The sequence below is a fragment of the Talpa occidentalis genome, unplaced genomic scaffold (genome assembly GCF_014898055.3).
Source record: "Talpa occidentalis isolate TD23 unplaced genomic scaffold, MPIMG_talOcc4v2.1 talOcc4.5, whole genome shotgun sequence".
Taxonomy (NCBI): Eukaryota; Metazoa; Chordata; class Mammalia; order Eulipotyphla; family Talpidae; genus Talpa; species Talpa occidentalis.
The window spans coordinates 90,498,141-90,521,378 of record NW_023604861.1 but is presented as its reverse complement, the minus strand read 5'-3'; positions in this window follow the sequence as shown (position 1 = coordinate 90,521,378).

Sequence of the window (23,238 nt, the reverse complement as noted above, 5' to 3'; positions counted from 1 at the left end):
ATTTAGAAACCAAAAAACAAAGGCAGAAGAGGTGGTTAGATTACACTAATAAATGTGTTTGATGGGGCACAAAAGAGAAAAAGAATATTTCTATGTTTCCCCAACTATTGCCTTTGACTGTACACTTATCTTTTCTTTTCCTGTCACTTGGACAGGTAAGACAACATAAGCAAATGGCAACTCTCTTCATTTCTTTCTCATAACTCCCAGCATTATAACAAACTGCAGTTCAACAAAATTTAATTTAAAATAGCCAGTTCCCATAAAGGTAAATCTTTCTTTTCTACCCCAGGTTCATAACTGACTCAGGGATTAGGGGTTTTCTATGGAGAAGATTATGATCTATCACCTCTCCTTCATCTTCTCCCATGGCTCTACTGCTTTCAAGGCCAGGTTGGTGTAGGGCACTTTTATAGGAAAAGAAAGAAATGTCCTACATCATAGGTATTGATGTAGTGTCATCAGTGTCCTCTGTGGCAGGCACACAATTCTCCTGAGGTGCTCTTGTGTGATGCATTATTTAGAAGCTTAGTTTCTTCACTTGGGCTGTAAGTTTTCTTTTTTTTTTAAGATTTATTTATTTATGCATACAAGAACTGAGGTACAGGCCAGAGGTGCGGGGGATGGAGGGGTGAAAGGATTCACCACAGACAGAGCGGGGAGCAGAACAGGCAGATCAACTGAAATACACTGTTGAGGGGAGCAGTGAGCATGACAGAAGAGGTCTGCTGCACCATGTGGGTTAGCTCCATGGCCAGGTATCAAACTCATGCCACAGTAGCTGCAGATAGCTTCATAGAACTGATGTTTAACCCCTTGTGCCATCAGGGAGGTCAGGGTATAAGTTTCCTGCATGACCCCTCACAGTTGCCATATTGGTCCTCCTCCCAATAGTATAATATATGAACTGTTAGCATTCACTTTCTTTCTTCTCACAAACCACCATCTTGTGTTGGGTAATTTTCAAGACAACTAAATAGTGAAAAGCCTCAGTGACTAGATCCCATCGTTCCCTGCCTTATGACCTTCCTCATAGATAGTTCTCAGAAGAGCTATTTGCCTCTTTAAGGTCACCAAAAATCTTCCTCTATTTTTCCTAAGAAGATTCTTAGAGATAGTGTTTTATTTACTTCTATATAGCATTGACAAGTAACAGTCAATCACCTTGATATATAACAAAACCTAATCAAGAGAATGACATCCCATCACCTTTGCCATATTGTATTGTTGAAAAGCAAGTATAGGATCCACTCAAACTTAAGGGCAAAAGAATACACAAAGGTGTTACACATTTGGATCACTTTAGTGTTGAAATAGTTAAATCAGCCCTGCAGAGATACATCTAGATATGCATTTAGAATGTGTCAGTGCTTATCTATTTCTTGCAGCTTGGGGGGTTTAGTTATAATTCAAAGCTAAAGAAAAAAGTCACGGCCAACTTTGTTACAAAAAAAACCAAAAGAAACTAAATTTAAGATCCTATAAAATGAAAAGTAAGTTTTAAACAGGGAAAAAAGAGATATGGAGATTGCTTATGTGTGAAAATAGATTTAGTCCATGATCAGAAGTATAATTTAGATATTAAGTTATCTATTAGTAATGAAAAGGAAATCAACATTGTAGAAAATATAACAAGTGAAGTAGAGGACAAGCTTATGAGAGGCAGTGAAAAACAAATAAAAGTGTGTATAATAAGTTCATCATTTCCTTGTAATCAAATGATAATTTCATCTTCAATGCTAATAAATTGAGAGCTATAGATTTAACTGTTTTTTAAGAATTGAATATAGCCATAAATAGATTGAAAATTCATTTATAACATATCATTATGCCAGAGGAAAAATATCTCTGGTTTACATAATGCTTAGGAAGAAAATTGAAACAAGAAACTAGTAAACAATATAATGTAGCTGAAATAAGAGTAATAAACCTACTATGATAATACATTTGTGATTAACTTTCTCTTGTAAAGGGAAAAATAATCCATATCTATGTTATTAAAGGTAATCATGAGTAAAACATGGATCCAGAAAGTTTAGTAAACTGGCCCATTTCAAGGCTAGGAATTTAGATGCCATCTTTGAATAGGTAGAATGTCAAGTAATTTGCAAAAATGTATTAAAACTGCTGCAACTTCCTCATACTCTTGTTTTTATCCCTACCGTGTTCATATTGTAGGGAGGAGGGATTTGGTCAAAATGAGTCAGTGCAATATGGCCATTGACAAGTGCTTCCATGGAAGATAAAATTCATGAGGTAAGCAACTTTTACAATTGGATATGTTCAGTCTTTGAAAACTTCTTCTGAAACTATTTCCACCCTGCCTGATTGCTTGAATGGTTTCTGACCAAACCAAACCGTTTCTTCTCTAATTCTCAGTCTTGGGCCACACCCAAAGGCTCCTACCTCCTACTATAACTTGCTACCCATACAGTCAAGTCGCTGTAGTGGGAGTGGCATCTGAACCCTCCCTAGTGTTTTTACTCCCCCCCCACAAATAACAAATGCTTCTCTCTATGTCTGGCAATTGTAGAAATGATTCTTGCCCAACATTAACTGTTCCCTTCTTAGTATGCCATCCCAGGCAGCTCTAGTCTGTTTCCATCCTTCATTATTCTTTGCATGATAAGTGCATGCTAGGATTTTTGTTTGTTTGTTTTTACTCAAAACTCAAGGGATGCATGTTAAATTTTTCCCAAATCTTTCACTTCACTCAGTTCTGTTCTTACAGTGGGGAAAAGAAAGGTAAGCCAAGTATATCTCTACTTGAACGAACTCCTATCAAACAATGTCCTTTGAAAATTGTAGGGCTTTAGATAGACTGTAGGCTCATGATCATGATGGCACAGGAAGTGTCTAGCACTTATCCTTAAAATACATAAAATTTCCTCAGCCTGGGAAGTGAATCCTCATCTTTTTGATTTAGACAAATGCCTGGGTACAAAGAAGGTCCCTTTTTAACATTTTTTTCCTAAAATGTTGATTAATATTTATTAAATATTTTATGTTACAAACACTTTGTGTAAATCCTCATGGTAAGCTCATGAAAGATTTAAGAGGTAGGCATTATTATTATACCAGTCCTCCTAGGTGGGGTGTCAGAGAACATATTCTGAGGATATTCACCTGTAAGAATGTCCCTGTAAGAATATGTCACAGGTTATGCCTGTGAGGGAGTGAGAGTAGCAGTGTTGGTCAGCAGGAAAAGATGAACTTATTTTTAACTTATATTTTTCTTGAAGTAACAATGTTTCACAATATTGTACATGATCACAGGTATAATACTAAATCCAAAACAAACCCTAGAAATTCAATAGAGGCAAAATCCATAAAGGAGAAGTTGAACTTGAAACTATTTGCATTGGACGCATCAGCTGATCCTTGGGAATTCTCCTGAGTGGAAGTTACTCTTCAGAATTAGGATTTATGAAAACCAGTCATTTGAATCTGCAGACTGACCACTCAGTAGACCAGCAGGTCCCTTATTGTTAGGACAATTCCTGCAAAGGAATCAGCCATAAATTGCCCATCAAATAAGAAGAGGTTTGTCTCAGTGCAGAAATCATGACCTGGGCACTGCCCCCACATAATTTATTTTACTAATGACAAAAATTGAGCTTTAGCTTTTTTAAATAATATTCTCTGTTTTTACACAGCACACAATTTGCACACATGGAGAATCAACTCTGAGCTACCTGACTTGATTTATTCTCTTCAGGGTAAGTGTGCCTATCCTAACACTGAGGCATGAAGCGGGGAGAGGAAGCAAGCCTGGGTCACCAAGGAGATAAGAACAAAAAGCAAGGAGATTTACTCTAGAAGTGAGGAAATTAAATAGGTCATTCCCATTGAAGAAAACTGAAGGTGAACAAAGATCTCTGAAGGACCAAAAGCAAAATGACCAGATGAGTTTATAGATGAAATTCATCTAACTTTTAAAGACTGGATAATTTCCATTATTTAAAATCTATCAGAATGTTGAAAAGTTTAAGTCTAATTCATATTTTTGAAACCAGCTTAATTTAAAAACTAAAACCTGACAAAATGACTGTACAAGAAAGGAAACGCTACATCAATTGCATTCATGAATATATATATATATGAAATAATTCCAATTACATTTTTGAAATACAATCTAATAAGTAACAAAGAATAAAATACCTTATGAGCAAGTAGTGATTATTCTACAGATCTGAGCGTAGTTAAAATATCAGGAAATTATAATATAATTCATTATTGAGAACTGAAATTATCTGTGTTAGAAAGGCTTAAAGACCAGACCAACTATGCCAACATACTTGGTTACTTCATCCAAGAGAACTTTCCCTACAAAAGAAACTAATATGGAACCCGTGAATTATTTTGCTGTTTGCCTCAGAAAACTCCCTCAAAATTATTTATCAGAGGCAAACTGCTGTCCTGGGCAGTTTGCTTATTAAATGACATCTTACTTATGAAACTTACCTCCAGGCCTTATTTTGTTCCATTCAAACTGTACCTTAAAACTTGCTTGATTCCAATCATTCCTTTATCTAGAAAGTTCTACCTTAGAATACTTGAGCTCAGTCACCAAATCCTATAATTATCCCACTTCTGAATTTTTCTTCTGAGACACTGCTAAATCTCTATTAAGAGAAAATCTTTATTATTTTTCCTTGCTCTAGTAAACTTAAATAAACTGTGTTTGCTCTATTAAGTTGTCTGATGATTCTTTGGTGAGTTCAACAATATCAACAAATGTTATGTTACAACAGTATACTTGAAAATATATTCAATGTATTTTGTCATTAACAGTATACAGATTTGAAATTATGAAAATATATAATTGCACACCTTTGTGAAGAGGTAAAATGCATAATATTGACAATATCAAATACTGATGAAATTGTAGAGAATGGATTAATCGTATACAGTTAGTGAGAATGTAAAATGTTACAGATGCTTCTGACAATTGAAAACTTCGTATAAGACAAAATATATATTTATCATGTAATGTGTTAATCAGACTCCTGGAACATTTATTATAGGGTAATAAAACCTTTTTTAATTTTTTTTTTATTTATATGTATTTTACATCTTTGTTCATTTTTTAAAAATGTTTGCTTTCTTTTCTCAGGTGTAGTCCCCAAGAACTCCCACCACCAATTCACACACACACCATCACCATAGTCCCTTGTGTTCTACCCACCCTTGTTCTGTTCCCTCTCCCTTCCCCTTGCCTGGAGAATGTCTCTGATTAATAGTTGCCTGTTAATTTTGTTTTGTTTTTTATTGTTATTATTTTTCCCTGATCTCTTATTTGGTTGCTCCACATTCCTCCTGTAGGTGAAACAATCCAGTATTTTTCTTATTCCTTCTGACATATTTCACTGAGCACAATCCCTTTTAGCTCCATCCATGTTGCTGTGAATGGAGTGAGTTTATCTTTTTTAATTGCTGAATAGTGTTCCATTGTGTATATATACACCACATCTTCTTGATCTTGTCATCTATTTTTGAGCATTTGGGTTGTTTCCAAATTTTTCCTATTACAAAAGTGCTGCAATAAACAGAGGGGTGCAGTTATCCATTTGAATGCTTATGTCCACCCAAACACCTAAATACTTAGATACTTATTTGTATAGTTTTATTTGTAAAATTGTCAAAAATTGGAACCAATTCATGTGCTCTCCTTAGGGAAATGTTTAAACAAACTGTGGCAAATCTCTACAATGAAATGCTACTCAGCAAATAGAAAATAAACTATTGATATATTGAAACTATTTCAAGGAGCTCAAGGGCATTATACCAAGTGAAAAAAAAAATCAAAAGATTACATGCAGCATGATTTTGTTTTTATGACATAAATGAAGACAAGATTATAGAGCAGAAAATAGATTGTGTTTGCCAGGGTGATAGAATATGAAAGGGGCTGGGTACAGCTATAGAGAGGAGCACAAAGGGGATCTTTGTGGCAATGGAACAGTTCTTTATCTTCATTGTGATTGTGATTTTATGAAACTTGTTCACAAGTGGTAAAATTTCTTAGAAACACACAAACACACATGCACAAACCCACCATCATAATAAATGCTAAAGAAGCATTTGAGAAATTCATTAATCCTAAGAAAAGTTTTAACAACTGTAAAGAAAGTACCTAACCATAATACTGTCCAATCAATCTATCTTATCCAAAGCACAAAACAATTTCCATTAAAGTAATTTATTTCACAAAATGTTGAGTTGTGATTAGAAAATACATAATTTTCTGTTCAACAGTTTTTCTTACAATAATCTATTTTTAGTACACTAAAGCAATCAAAATGATGAACTAGTGGTTAAAGCGATGGAAAAGTAATGATAATAGTAAAGAAGATTATTTAATATCTGGTGCAATGTATTATTTTATTATATATACATATATATGTATATATATTAATGAAGTACCATTGTTTTCATCCTTGTTCATTTTCTTTTGATAGTATAGAATTTCTCTCTTTAGATGTGCTCATGGTAGCTCTCCCACCATAGTTCTTCATGCATAGTTCTCCACTATAGTCCCTTGTTCTCTCCTGATTGTTGCACCTCCCATTCTTACCACCACCCCCCCACTCACCCTCCCACCCCTGCATGGCTCAGATCTATGATCAGCTTTCAAGGGTTGGTTTTAAAGTTTGTTTTAGGCCCTTTGTTTGCTTTCTCTATATTTCACTTGTAAGTGAAACCATCTGGTATTAATCCTTCTCCCTGTGCCTTATTTTGCTTAGTATAATCCCTTCCAGTTCCATCTATGTTGCCACGCTTGGCATAGGTTTATCTTTTTAAATCACTTAATAGTATTCCAGTGCATATGTATACCACATCTCCTTGATGCAATCCTCTGTTTCAGGGCATTTAGGTTGTTTTAATATGTTGGATGTTGTAAGTAGTGCTGCAATAAATATAGGAGTGAAAGTTTCCTTTTGAATTAGAGTTTTTGTGTTCTTTCAGTAGATACCTAGGAGTGGAATTGCTGGAATGGTATGGCAGATCCATTTTTAGTTATCTGAGGAACCCCCACATTGCTTTCCATAGAGGCAAGGTCCACCATGTTCTAATTTCGTATAGTGAATAAGTCACAAAAATAACCAAAAATATACAAATGCATTTCTATTAGTAAATTAAAGATTGTCAATTTAATTTAATAAAAACAATTTCATCAATCATGTTAATAGAGTTTATTTACATTTTAATGGGCTTGTAATTTTATTTTGAATTTTATTATTTGCTTTGAATTTATGGCTATGCGTATTTAAGACTTTATGAAATTACATATTCAAGTGAAATTATTATGAATAATTTGATTCAACATTTGTATCCATGAGGATTTTCTAAAAGTTCGTTTCTATACACAAGTTTGATGAATATTATTATTTTTCCAGGATATGCTCCTGGGAACTTTCTACCAGAGAAAGTTGAAACTTCCTGGTAGGATTATGGTATAATAAATAATTATAGGTCTAATTTTGTATCATAAAACTATAGCAAATACTTAAATGCTAATTTGATAAGCATGCCATAAACACATCAGAAAATAATTTTATATCAAGAGATTGCAGCCAAGAAATAAAATTTGTAACCAATAGATTTGAAAAAGAAGGGAGACAAATAATAAGCATAATTTATTGTGGAAGTGTGAAACTTCATGATTATAAAGGCTCAAAGTGGGATGCAGTATACAGAATGATATTTTTTAACTATGCCATTAAAACACAAACTTTTGCAAATCAAGTTTCTTTTTGCCATTTTAATGAAATAAATAACACTAAAGAGAATTAAATTACACAGCTTTTATTTTACATCTACATCAAAAAGAGTAAATTCAAAATAAACATTGCCACCACCACTTGGGCATGAGGGAATTAAGGTTCATAATAAATGATGAGAGAGAACAGGGTTTCCACCCATTTTGATTGTAATATACATTTCTAATTCCTTAAAATGTCTGTTTAATTACTGAAGTAATTGCCAAGCTGAAAATGACTATTGATAATCTTTAGAATATCATGGATATTGAGCAGGTAAAAAATTTAATCTTACTACATGAATTTGTGTTCTGATTTTAATAGGAAAAATTTAGTCTAGAGACCACAAATCAATAAACTTGGCATTAGTTAACAGTAACATTTTTCCATTTCCATTTTTGAACACAGAAATGGACAGTGTAAAAGATATTAATTAAAATACACACACATCTGTATTAGATTCCTAGAACTTAACAAACTACTACAAAAAATGTGGCTTAAAATAATAGAAATGTATTCTTTATTATTTCTAAGAGCCAAAAATATGAAATTAGGGTGATAAAAGTTTCTTCTTTCTGTGGTCCCTGATGGACCGTCTATTTTATGTCTCACTGGAACTCACAGTTCCTGGAGGTTGTCAGCAATGCTGACTTTTAGACTCATCATGCGAACTAGATGGGCTGCTTCTATTGCATCTCTGTCTCAACTCTCCCTCATATTTATTTTTTAAAAATATCAACCAATGGACTTGGGACCCACCTGTAAGTCTGGATGGTCCTTTACTGATATCTTTAACTAAATTACATCTAGGAACCCATTATTCCAAATAAAGTCACATCTCCCTACTTACCATGTACTTCTTTAATTCTAGGTGCATGAATATATAGTGTATATTCATATATGCATGTTTTTACAGTGAATAAATAAGAGTGAGTCTGTATCCTAAGACACTAGATGATAGTTTCACCAATTCTGATGTATTTCATTTTGTTTAGATGAGACAAGGTAATTCACAACTGTAGGATATATCCTATAAATGTGTGTGTGTGCGTCTGTGTGTATGTGTATAAGTTTAAAAACTATGATGAAGCTCAGGATTCTACAATTACATCTGCTCCTATACTCAAGGATATCTATAGATTCAGGGTTCCCATTTGAATGTAATATCGCTATCACTTACAAGTTTGTGCTTACTGGACACAGAGTATACATTTGAGTTCCTAACTACTTTTCAAGAAGTCTATATGGAAGCAGAGAGGGAAGCATGTAAATTTATGGATGCATTTCTTTCCTAAGGCTGGAGAATAGGTAGAGGCTTTTCTGATTTGGTATGAACATGGACTGCACACATGTGTTCAAGTCACTGTTCCTCCCCTTAAGTTCAAGTCACCATTCCTCCCCTTTTTGTTTTATATGTATTTCTTGACATATGGTTGGGCTCAAGATTATAGTCTGTGACCACAGAGAAAATCTGAACTTGTAATATTTTATTTAACTGAGAACCCTAAATTTTTAGTTATCTTTGATAATAGGAGCACATGTAAGAGTGGAATCCCAGGGTTTCCAGACCTTTTAAACACAAAAAATATTCATAGACTATATCCTAGAATTTAATCAACATAAATTATTTCTAAATTTGTGAAACTATATCATCTACTTCCTCAAGGTATTGTTCTAATTTCCATTTATTCCTGGACACGTGTGTGTACACATATACACACACATGTATTTATCTGCCTATACATGCTCATGCACTGAGATTTATATACATTGTAATCAATAAGAATGAGAAATGAGGAATGGGCCAACTATGATTTCTAAGTTTCTGGAGTAAACAACATGGTGATTAATTTATCTGCTTATTGTTTTTTGTTTGTTTATTTGCTTTATATTTCTAAAGTCTAGGGTTGAAGGACTCAGCATCTTGAATGCCTACAGTTGATGAGCTCAGTATGGGGGTTCTTACTTGGGGCTCTTCAAATGTTTGTAGTCAGATAGTGGCTGAAACTGGAATCACCTAAATTTTCTTCAATCGTGTTTGGTTTTTGGTCAAGGATGGCTATAATAGCTGGAATCTACATTTCTACACATGGCGAACTTGAGCTTCTTGTAAAGCTTACATATCTGTAAAGGAATACCCGATTTTCTCATAGGGCACTGGCTTTCCCCGTATTAAGCATCCCAGGACATAAAGTGGAAGCTTAAGCCCCAGATCTATCACTTGACACAGGACTATGTCCCCATAGTCTTTAGGTCAAAGCTATCACAGAGCTCACCAGATTCCAGTGAGGAAAATAGGAATCCCTTCTATCAGTGGGAAGGGATTTAGAAAATATGTGATCATCTTTAATCTTCAACTGTTCTGAAAAAGGCATATCAAATTATGCTTGATGTGATTTTTAAATTTTCCACTCTCATCTTAGGTCTGCAGATCTCCACACATCATTCTTTAACCATTCTTAGGAAAAGTCTATCCCTTACATAAAAGTGTTTCTGGGGCTAAGTCTCGTGTGTTCTAGCAAGACATTCCAAAATGGGTGTTGGTGCTCTGAGTCCTATAGAACAAGCCCATTTCAAAATATCCTCACCTCAAGAATTGCTGGCTTGTCAAGAAAGACACTCCTAATTCAGACCCACCCATACCCATCTGTCAGCTTCTCCTCAGTATCTGTCTATGTATCACCTGTCACCCAAGTAGAAATAAAATAGTAAAATATGGGTCTAGCAGTATCAGAGCCCATACTGGGAACAATAAAGTTTTCCCTTAGTTAATTCATATTCTCATTCTCTTATATTTTACCGATCAAAATGTACTAATCCATTATATCACCCCTGTCTTTTAAACAGTTTATGTAGTCAGGGTGGTAAAGTTTGATTAAAAAAAACAAAAACCTACTCTGTCATCCAATGCCAATATCTACTTATAGTAATATACTAATGTAGACATATATATATATATATATATGTACTTAAAATCACCTATTATATACAATAACATTAATTTTTTAAGTTTTCATTCATTTGCATGAAAAATATTACTCTAATTTCCATGACAGTATATGCCATTAAAGTTTAAATTATCTAACACAGCTTTGCAGAATATAACTTATTCCCTGTTTTCTAATTTATTGGAGATATATAATTTCTAAGATATCTAATCTGGATTTTGTTTTCACTAAAAATGTTCTGAAGGAGAACAGTTTGTTTAATGATATACAGTTATTCCTATTTATCCCATTAATTTAGTTGATATATATTGTTAATTTGTGCAAAGTCATCACTAAAACATTGCTGTTTATTGTAGAAATTCTCCAAAACACAATCTTACAGTGATAGCTAACATTTGCAATGGTAAATACATATCCTTGGAATAATAACTAAGTTTGTCTTAACTTTATATGCATCTTTTTTAATCAACTCCCTGGAAGGAGCCCTTGAAACATCCAAAATAACCCTTCTTCATGTTTTTTATTTAATTTTTAATGAAATAGTAGCTGTTCTTTAAGTTAATTAAAACTGCACTCTGTAAATGAGACAATTCGTAAAGATTAAATATATGGTAATTCTGTGGCTGTCAAGTTTTGCAAAGTTTTCTGTCTTAAGAGACAACATTATGACTCCAATGGCTTACAATAATATGGTTTATTTCTTTTTCACATTAAATTCTAGTTCTTTGCCATTCTGTTCCAAGTATCTTCTTTATTCTGAGATTCAAGCAGGAGGAATAAGCTATACTAATATCATACATTACCATAGATACATTTTTCGGTAGTACTTATAATATCTTCCTAGATGTTGCATAATCTCATCTACTCTTTTTCCATTCATTAAGGCAAATCATTATCTCAACATCCTTAGAAAGGAGATATATACTCATCCTATAGAGAAGTCTGACAAGTTATATAGCAACTGGTAGTGATATAGAATACTCTCCCAGGGAAGGTAGTGGATAACTGGGAACAGGAACAAAATTTAGCACAAATATTTTTGAAAAATAAGTTGAGAAGTAAAGTTGTCTTGTAGGTGTGCTTTCTGGACATGCTTAATGTCTGCTTTCAGCTACAGAAATATCCAGTTGAAAAAAATTGACCTGAGTTCCTCTGAGGGATTATTTAATAACTAGCCGAATTGTTCTCTTGTTTGCTAATTTGGATGAAATGGCAGAATGTGTTCATAAGGAACAATGGTTTAGTTTTCCCAGATACAAATGGAAAGAACACTATATTATCACCTTTATGGCTATAAATTCTCAAACTTGGCATTCTCAAATGAATCCTGTGCTTACAGATGTTAGAAATTTACATTTATCATCTTTGGGGAGTGTAGCTGCAAATTTGCCAGTGTAAAAGATTGCAAAATCTGTGCTTGGGTTATGTTTTTGCTACTTTTTTCATTAATAATTCTATCTAGAGCCCATGACATTTATTATTTAACCATAACAATCATACAGAACAATATAATTACTTAGGTGTGGTTATCAATCTTTTATGGAACTTTAAGTGAGAAAATATAAAAGGCTTAGAATATAAGTGATGTCTCACAACTTTTCCCCATTAAAGCAACTAAAGAAAAAAACTAACATCTCTTGACTACTGCTGAAGAAACAGTGACAATGTATATTTACAGATGTTACTCAATTAAAAAAAAAAAGGACTACTAATATTCACACAGTGGTAGATACTCCTATTTCCCAAAGTTTTGCAAATTAAAAGTGACATTTTACATATTTCATAGTCTTTCCAGTCCTTGCTACTTTTGAAGCTTACCTAGTCCAAAAACTGATAGAATAGATTGAGTTTAAGAATACGTGCCCCAAAGTTTTTTCCCCAGCATGTTTATCCTTCAAGATATTTAATGAAAAAGCAGTCCTAGTTCATGTAAGTTTGAGAAACAGTGTATACTACTGGCACTTTGTAATGATTGAAAGTAGTATATTAAAGACTCTCAGCAATCCTGCCAAAGAGATTTGTCACATATAGGAAAATGCAAATAATGAAATTATGACCCCAAATACATTTTCATACAACCATTTTTAATATTCTGGAATTCTACAAAACACAATTGGATACAATTGTTTTCCAAATTTATTAAATGTGATTAGTGTGCAGTGAAAAAGAGATGCAGCTGGGAAAAACGAGGAGACAGAAAATGTCATTGCTTTCCAAGGAGAAATTGCACAAAAGAAATTCCTGTTTTAAGTTATCAAAAATTATTCAAAAAGTATGTGAGAATATGTTAAAGAAGTCAAGGTGTTTTAGCTTATAATTGAAAGACATAGCCTTGGTCAAAATAATTGAACACCTGGGAAATGAGCACTGTTTCTTAACTCCATTTGAAATCTGTGTTTCCAAATTGCATCCAGAGGTTTATGTTGTAGCTATAATGGAGAAGCTTGCAGCAGGTCAATTACCCTGTCAAAATTAACAAAATAATTCAGATTGAATTTAAAACAAATCTGTTCAAAGACCTCATAGACTTCCTGATGTAACCAGAACTTTAGAGACAAGAACCCAGAAAAAAGGAGATGTCATCAAAGTGAATCTAAATTTCTGGTTTTGTTCTTTTGCTCTATAGGGTCTTTTCCCAATTTTTATATAAGGATAAAGGCTGAGAAGCCAGGAAGATACCGGATATGGAGCTACAAGTAAGTCATTAGAGCTATAAGAAAACACACAGAATGAGAGTGACAATTCATATTTAGGGCTGCCAAGGCAGGCATGGCAGAGACATCAAGTTTCCAGAAGGAGGGAGACACAAGAAGCCAGGCTAGCAGTAGACACATGATTTTTCCCTTGGGCATTTTCTTCCAAATTTGTACAGAGTAAGAGGACATGAAGACAAGATAAAAGTGATTAAATAGCAGAACAGATTCTTACTGTCTTTTTACCTAGGGATACAAAAAGTGGACTTCAGGACTTACAAGAAGGGAGAACCCTATATAACAATACAGGCTCTCATTTTGCATCTCTGCAAGGTTGTCACCGAGCAATGCCACAGAGTCAGTGTTACAAGTCTGACCATTACTGCAAAGTCACCTTGAGACCCTGATTACATTAAAGTGATCTGTCCTTCTGCTGCCTTTCAGAGTCTGGGATGACTCCTCTCTGGAGAAAAATAGCATCATTTTGAGACACAAGCATTTTCTGTACATCATCATCCCACATTTAATAAAAATTCATTCAGAAGTGGAAGATAAACAAACAACAGGAACAAAACCATGGATGATGTGATACTAGCATTAATAGCCATGACTTTAACTTTGACTAATGTGTTCAGAATAATAATGACCAAAATGGATACATTTTAGGAACTAGAATCTATAAAAAGAGTGGATTGGTAATTGTTTCTACAACTAAAAACACAGTAACTTAAATTCAGGACTCAATAGTTGACCTTAATAATAAGATGGATATAGTTGAAGAGTGGATTAATGAACCAGAAGATAAGGCTGTTCAATGTATCCCTCTGAAGCACCAAGAACTACAAGAATAGTCTTATGAGGTAAAGATTTGCTGAAACAAGAAACTCATGTTCTTGGGCCTTAGAGCTAACATACTGTTTCAAAAGATGGGTTATGCTAAAAGTCTTTAAATGCAATTCAGAGGCTGTACTTTTAATAGTTCATTCCATTGTATTGTGTTTTTATTGTTTTATTTTTTTAAAGATTTATTTTTATTTATGCATAGACAAGCTGGGGTACAGGCCAGAGATACGGGGGTGAGAGGATTCGCCAGAAACAGAGTGGGAAACAGAACACGCAGATTGACTGAAATACACTGCTGAGGGGAGCAGCAGGCAAGACAGGAGAGGTCTGCTTTGCCATATGGGAAGCCGTGTGGGAAGCCCCCTGACCAGGGATCAAACTCATGCCACAGTGGCTGACTAGAGCTTGATAGCACTGAGACTTTAACCCCTCCGCCACCAGGGAGGCCCTGTGTTATTATTGTTATTACACACATTTTTTGTTTGTACCATTTTGTTATTTTGATATTTCCTTTGAAGTTCAGGAAATTTGGTGTTGAAAAGGAAGCCCACTTCCAAAACATTGAAAATTGATATTATGATAAAATGAAAAGGGAAATGTTTAAACAGATGGATTGTAATTGGCTATAAATAACATGCATTATTACTGTTTAACGCTGGATAGAAATTTGTGGAAAATGAGGCTAACTCATTCATATGTTTTGTTTTGTTTTTTTTTGTTTTTTTTTTTTAAAGATTTATTTATTTATTTATTTATACAAGCACTGGGTACAGTCAGAAGCACGGGAGGGTGAGAGAATTCACCAGAGCCAGAGCGGGGAGCAGAGCAGGCAGAAGGACCGAAGTACACTGCTGAGGGGAGCAGCGGGCGGCAGGAGAGGTCTGCGCGCCATGTGGGACCCTCCTCCGGTGGCCGGGGAGCAGCCGGGAATCGAACCGGCGTCGCAGAGGTCACGGGCAGCTCCGCAACCCAGTGCTCAACCGCTGCGCCACCGGGGAGGCCCTCATATGTTTTGTTTTTAATATCTTTATTAAGTTCTATGAATGAGGACTATGGGAGTGACACTTTCTCTTCAGAGTTAATCTTGATTTAAGTAAATCTAACCTCAGTTATAATAACCACTGGAAGTCAGTAGCAATTATCCCCAATTTTTAACTAAATTTCTGAAGCGGAAATATCATAAACTCAATGCCATCATCTAGATCTTCAAATAAGTTTTTCATTCCCTTTGCTCTCTGTCTCCTAATGGGATGAAGTGGGTAAATAATATTATTTATAAGAGTTCTCATATCCCTTTCAAACTTCTATTTAAAATAGCCTAGGGACTTCTTTCCAAGCAATTCAAATTCTTTCATAGAATTAAACTATATAGTGTAAGTCAGGAAGAGTGGAGGAGAAATGAGACCAAGAAATTCAATAAGTTTTCTCAGTAAGAAATATTGAATTATTTAATTGCCTAATTCCCAGGTATAGTAGGCCATGTTCTACTTTCCCTAGAGAATAAAATGTCGACCCTGTTATTAATTACTTGGGATAGGGGTATAAGACTAATTAATTTCAAGGAAAAGGATACCAATATGATATTTGTGTCAAAGAAGTAATTGTCGAGAGGAATGGAGTATGTACGACATCCATATTATGAACTGAAAGAATAACCACACACATCATTTCTTAACCCATCACTGTGCCTTGAGATTGATGCTATGTCCTTGGATACTTGTTTGGCCAAGCAACTGGGAAAAGGGATAAGTAACTCAAAAGGAATCTGGAGGCACAAACTCCAGTGGCAGTGAGCCATAAAGTCACCAGAAACTGAAAGTCACCCAGTGTACTGGAAAGATCAAAAGTTACAGTGATGGAGCCGGGACACTAGAAAATCTGATTAAGTCGTTCACAATCAACAGAATGTAATTGGTTAGTTAAACAGAAATCATTAGAGTTAGAAGAAATCTATACTTCTTTTTAAGACTAATGACTGAGGATAGAATAGATACAATCAAGATATGTAAGTTCTTCCATTCCTGTGATAGGAATTCAAGGCAAAGTTTTACCAGTGTATGAAATTTATTCAAACAATTCATCAAGGTGCATTTTCTCAGTTATAGGAAAACCACTGGAGAAATTATATATGTTTAGAGTGCTAGGGGAAAGTGTAAGATTGATTCATAACACACTTTCTCAAGAATTTCAAGCACTTTATAGTTTCTAGAGTTGAAGATGAGCAGTTTATGGTCCTTAGAGGCCACCATCTCCAGCTGTTGTTGAACAGCTCTATGGTCTCTATGGTCCAGTGGGCACTATGAACGTGTCAATTCAGAGGTGTGTCCATTGGATTGCTCACCAAAATCAAATTTTCCAAAGAGACTCACCACTTTTGTTAAAAAAGCAGAGTTTCTTGCCATAATTCCTCAGCTGGAAGGGATACTATGCTTAAGAAAGATTTTTATTCTGCATTATACAGAAATTACATTTCCACATAGTGATAACCCAACATAATTCTCCTCAGTCATCTGAAACGTAACTACCTCTGTGGAGATGGGGTGTGACTGTGAGTACAGGAACTTACTTTGTCAATAAACTCCTAGATTTGCTTTGTTTTTTCTTCCTGAGCTTATTGGGGTTGCAAGTAGTGTGGCCCTGAAGTATCTATGTTTACAGATCTGTTTGACTGAAATAAGCTGGGAATGGAGTAAGCAGAACTTGGGGAAGCTGTGAATGAAGCTTAGGTGTCTGTATAGCTAGAGTCCTTTTTGAATATCCTAGCCTGCTTCAGCAATTTCAGGGTTAATTTAGAGTACACAGGGGTTAGATAGAAATTCAGGTGTCCCATGGGCCTCCCCAGTGGCGCAGCAGTTGAGCTCTGGGTTGCGAAGCTGCCCTCAGCCTCTGCAGTGCCAGTTCGATCCCTAGCTGCCAGGCGAGGGTCCCACATGGCACACAGACCTCTCCTGCCGCCAGCTGCTCCCCTCAGCAGTGTACTTCGTCAGTCTGCCTGTTCTGCTCTCAGCTCTGGCTCTGGTGAATTCTCTCACCCTCCTGCACTTCTAACTGTACCCAGTGCTTGTATAAATAAATAAATAAATAAATAAATAAATAAATAAATAAATAAATAAAATTTTAAAAAAGGAAAAAAGAAAAAAGAAATTCAGATATCCCTTGCTAACAGATTTCTCTTCTCAGTGCCTTTGAGGCAATTTAAAGTCCTTAACAAAACCATGTTTTTATGTGGTGGACAGTGAATATTCTGTAGAAATCTCTCTCCATCCCGGAGATTTCAGTTTGAAAATGCTGCCTTTTCTAATCACAGATTGAAATAGCTTTCTCCTATCAAAGATCAGCTCCTTCTCATATTGGAATCTCCCCATGAGGTTATTGATTTAACCAATGATTCCTCTCATCCTTTCAGTATAGGCCAGTCCCCAAATGATCCCACATAGCTGGGAGCACAAGTAAATGCACTTTGAAAAGGGTAGAATGCATAAAGGAGAAAATTTCATTTAAAATATCATTTTCAGGGCCTTCCCTGGTGGTGCAGAGGTTGAGTGCTGGGTTGCGAGGCTGCCCGCAGCCTCTGCAGCAACAGTTCGATCCCTGGCCAATGGCGAGGGTCCCACCAAAAAAAATAAGAATAATAAAATAAAATAAAATATCATTTTCAACTACTGCTTGAAAACTAACAAGGAGCATTAGGAGGTGCAGAAGAGCCCATAACCACTCCTCCCATTTGCAAGAGGAGAAGGAAATGAGGGAAGTTAATACATTTATTAAACAAGAGATCGATTTTTCAGAAATTGAAAAATATTTTACGCTTGTTTCCTAGTAACACGATTGAGCAAAGAATCAAAGATATATGTGGATTTATAGTATAAATTGAGCTCAATTGTGGGTTTAGAGAGATCACTACTAGACAACTAAGAGGAAATTTCATGGATTAAGAGTAGATTGGGATCCTTTTGTGCATAATTGAGGTGCAGTTACCATTAAAAAAAGAGAAAATTGAGTCTAGGTAGATTCAAAACAGCAGATATATTTGATTGCCCTGAGAAGGAATCCTGATATGATATCCTACAGTTTGGGAAGCACTGGGAGAAGAATAAGATGAAACTTTCAGTAATTTTTCAACAGCTTCTGTTCCTCTTTTATCAACACTAAAGTTGTCAAAATTGTCAAGCTGGTAAAATTCCCTCTGTGATGTTCCCATCTTTTTCTTTAAATTAATAATTACTGCCATTTATCCACTGCCTGCTAAGAGCAAGACATTGTGCCAGTTGATTTCCTTACATGCTCTCTAATTCTCTATTATAAGGGAAATGGTGTCATTTTCATTTGAAAGCTAAGAACTTGCCCACCCCCACCTTGGCAGTCAGGATTTAGGCCCTGGTCCACCTGCTCCTTATAGCCTTACTCTTCCTACCACATCCTGAGGCCTCCCTCTGTGTGCCCCCTCTTACTGTTTTCCCAGCCCCCAAAATATATCACTTCATCTGTCACCTCCAAGCAGTTATATCTTCTTTTCCTCTCCACTCACCAAACTGTCCTCAGGAAAGCCTTGATTATCAGTCACTTACCATTTAGTGTCTGTCCATCTCTATGTCCCCTCTTACAAGATCCTTGGAATTGGAAACCTCACTTCTCACTGTGGAAGGAAAGGCTTTGCTCTTGCTCAGATGACATCAAGCAGATCAGGGGACAGATTTGTGCCCAAATATTCCATCCAGTGATTCCCTACTTCAGTCAGCTAATAAGCTCTATTTCTTACTGCCAGGAGATTAGCCCTACTGGTAAGTCAGTTTGAGGATTTTTTTTAAAGGTTTATTTATTCATGCATATAAGAACCGGGGTACAGGTCAGATGCACGGGAGGGTGAGAGGATTCACCAGAGACAGAGCAGGGGACAGAACAGGCAGACTGAAGAAATACACTGCTGAGGGGAGCAGCGGGCGAGACAGAAGAGGTCTGCCGCACCATGTGGGATTTTTGCTGGCTGGCTGGGATCAAACCCGCACTGCAGAGGCTACGGGCAGCCTCACAGCACTGCACTCAAACGCCTGCGCCACCAGGGGAGGCCCAGTTTGAGGATCTTTAGAAAGCCTGTAGCAACTCTGTCTTTGAATGATTGATACATATGACCATCTGTCACCAACATTCTAAGACAGACCCACTGCCATAGACTAACTAGTGAGCTCCCTCCCCTCAGCACCCATCCATTGCCCAGCTCTGGCCAAGGCCTGCCATCCCCACCTCCTGAGACTCCAGCCCTTCCTGCTTCTCTCCATGTCCTCAGGCTGTGCAGAGCCCACCTTGTGCAGGAAACTTCTCTAAATTCTGTCTAATATCTATGCCTATCCCTTCTTCACAGCCATGCTATCTGGTTAAATGACACAACCTGGTCTTTGATTCTAAACATTTTTTTTTCTATTTTCCAAATTAAATTGTGTACCGGATAGGAGCACCGTTTTTTTTTTTTTTTGTTTTGTTTTGTTGTTTTTTTTTTCTGTTTTGTTTGTTGTCATTTTTATTTAACATCCCCAAGCACCTAGCCTGGGGATAGCCACAGGGTTGACAATGAATAGATGAAAGCCTGTTGATTTTTCTAGCACATAAAATGTGGGTTTGCTAGTTTCCTCGCTCTGTTTCTTAGACTGTGACTAAGTTGATTGGGAGCGGTAACACCGCCATTCCATTTCTTCTCTCTGCTGTTGCTCTCCACCAGCGTAAAATCAATTAAGTCTCAATACTGAGTCTTATCTAAAATATTCTGGTGTCATAAAGCAAGGACCTCTTTTATTGCCCTGTCATTTTTTTATAGAGAACAAACTAAACCCACTATTAGAAAGAAAATGCAATCTACTCTTGAAGTTTTCCCAGTGTATATATAAAACAAACCATAAATTCTCAGGTTTCAGAATCACAATCCAATTGCGGTAGTGCTAAATTTATGCTTTTGAACAGAAGTACAATTCCTATCCCTATTGCCTCCTATCTCCTCTGTTGCTCTGCTTAGTTTACAGTTATTCAATAACAATTAAAATAATGTGCTCATCCCAGTCAGTTGTAGCTGAAAATCATTACGCGCTGATGGCTCCTGGGCGTTGATGTTGAGAGGAAAGGTGTCTGTAATCTCTAGTCCACCTCGGGTTGATTACCCAGACGTGGGGGCTAAAAAGCAGAAGGGACCTCTGCCTACAGAGTAAAAGAGACCAGGATAAGATATTTAGTACAGAAGTGGGGAGGGGGCACAAGGAACAGATTTGAGTGGTTGTCACTTCCCCTGCCCCCTCTCTTCAGTGGAGCTGAAACAGTAATTGATTTTGGGAGCAGTCCATCTAAGTTTGCTGCAAACATTCTAAAGCCTGTCTGAAATTGCTTCATTGTCTTATGGGGAAAAGGAAAAAAAGTGGCTGAAAAGGGAGGAGGGGCACTGAGTGACTAGAGCAACAAATTGGAGCCGTGCTGTGTTCTGAAACTGACATTCTGAATAACCAGAGAATTATTTGGGAATTGCCTCCCTCGCTGTCATTATACAGGATGCTAACAGCCCTGATGTGAATGTGCTGGATGAGGACAAAGGAAACCTGGGTCCTAGTCCTGACTCTACTTGCATTTTTTAGCATTGAAAAGAGAAGTAAAGAGCAGAGAAAGTGAGTTTGCCTCTCTCATCCTTGGTTTGCCTATCTGTAAAGCTAGGATATGTGTAGGAGTTGCAGGTTCAAATGCTTTCAGGGGTAGGAAGGCATTTCAGGAAACCCAGTGCCTCAAAAACACAAAAAGGACTTCCCAGTAGAGCTACTCAAGAGTGTGTGTAAGTGCTAAAGTCTTTTCACATGCAAATTCAAGCTTTAGAATTAGACAATGTTTATCTTCAAATCTCCAGTTTTTTGCCTCTAAATGATCTTAATCCTTTCCTAAACAGGCATTCTTTGAACCTGAATCTCTAGGACAGGAGGATATTATGGTTTGACCAATTCACTCCTTTCCTCCCAGCATGTGGCAAGTTCCTGGGACACAGTAGTTGCTTCTAACAATCTATATGGTAGGCAAGTCATCTCCCTTAACCTTTGTCTTCATAATGAAGTCTTGTTATTTTTAGGGGCTGCTCCATCATTTGACAATTTTTGGCTTTCATCTGTTTAATCACTCTGGTTGCCATTCATCTAGCTTGCCTTCAGCTAAGCCTTCCCAAAGCCCTGGAGAGCACAATTGTTAATGTTTTTTTTGTTTGTTTGTTTTGGAATGCCTAAGACAACCTTGGTAGTAACAACCCTTCCATAATCAAAGACAAGACAGCAGTCAGCCGGCTGCCCTGCAGAAAGCACATCTTTAGTCCTGCCGCAGATTTTCTGCTCTCACTTTTCTATCTTGTCTCCTTTTCGAACTCCTAGTTCGATAATCCATTCAGTTCAATGGCTGTTTCTTGTTCTGTTTGCCTTCCCTACAGAGCTGACCCAAACTCTAAGCTGCTTCCAAGTTATTTCAAGACAGCTCTCCAGATCAGCTCCTTGGAGATGTTGCAGAGCCTACCAGCAGCTCTCTTAACATTGGGCCAGACTCACATCCTAAACAGCTCTAGGGAAATTTCTCTTATTTACACTCCATCCACACAAAATGTTCACTCTCTCTTTTGACCTCCAATGCTTGCAAGGCAATTGCAATATCCTTTTACTATAAAGCCTCAATGTTTTTCCACAGAATCCATCACAATGGAAAATCTAAAACCCAGTCCTAGAAATAGAGAGGTGACTCTCTCACAATGCAAGTAAAAAAATGAATATTATGTACTTTCTTGCTGAGTTCTGATATATTCTTCTGTGATTAAAAATCCATAGTATGTTTGAAATCGGGGCCCTCAAAGGAATTTTCTTTGAGCACTTTTCTTTCACTATCGCCCAGGACAATAAACAGAGTTGGTTAATCATCTCCAAAGAAAGAAAATCTCAGAATTGTATCTGGCAATCCCTCCACTTTGAAATTTCTCATTGCTTTGCCTGGAGACAATTGAGATGTGTTTTGTGCAATTACATGGTGAGTAGCATGATGGTAAGGATTTGGTACCCTTCTCCCCTAAATTGATTGCAAACCAATGTGTACGGGAAGCACTTTAGGAAAAGGGCTAAAGGAGTGTCAACTGGACCATAAAAAAAGGGTAGGGATTTGAATCGAGCAGGAAGAGGGGATTTTATTTTGAAAGTAAGAGGGCATTCTAATTTGAGAAAGGGTGTGTGTTGAGAACACCACAGCTTGCAACAGATAAGAGGAAATGTGGGATAACTTCAAAGAATTGGCAAAACAGTTATGATCTAATGCAGCAATCAAAAACATGAAATACCTTGAAGATGATAGTAATATTTTATGAGTGTATAGTTGTTTATGCTTGGAAGGGGGTCTATTTTTGGTATTTGAAAGAGAACCAATTAGAACAACATTAAGGTTTTACCAGTCTTTCCTCCAGCCCTAGCTTTTTAAAATTGAGGACAAGGGAGATTACGTTGGGAGCCTCCCAGCCCCCAGCAAGTCTTCACTCTGTCTGGGCTCTCTGGCGTTCTCTGCTTCTCTCTGCTTCTTTCTTCTCTCTCTGCTTCTCCTTCTTCTCGTGGTTCTGCTCCTTCTGGTAGTTCTGTTCTTTTGGCATCCCCATGACACCGCCCTTATAAGCCCAGTCTCTCAGCCCAGGTGAATCCCATCTACATATGCCCACACCCTACTCCCAGTTGTCACCATCAGGCATGCATTCAGGACCACAAGGATCCATCATCAATCCTAATAGCGGGAGAGCAGAAAAGCCTGATACTTTACCTACCCTACACTCGTACAGTGAGAAACAAACAAGAGAAATAACCAGCCGCTGAGTCATATTTGGTGGTTTCCTGGATGACTGATTCAGCCCTGTAATATTAGAAAGTACACAGAATCATGTGTGCACAGATCCTGTCCCTATGTGCTATTTCATCAAAGGAGCTTCAGTAGGATTTCAACTCAAGCATATCCTGACAA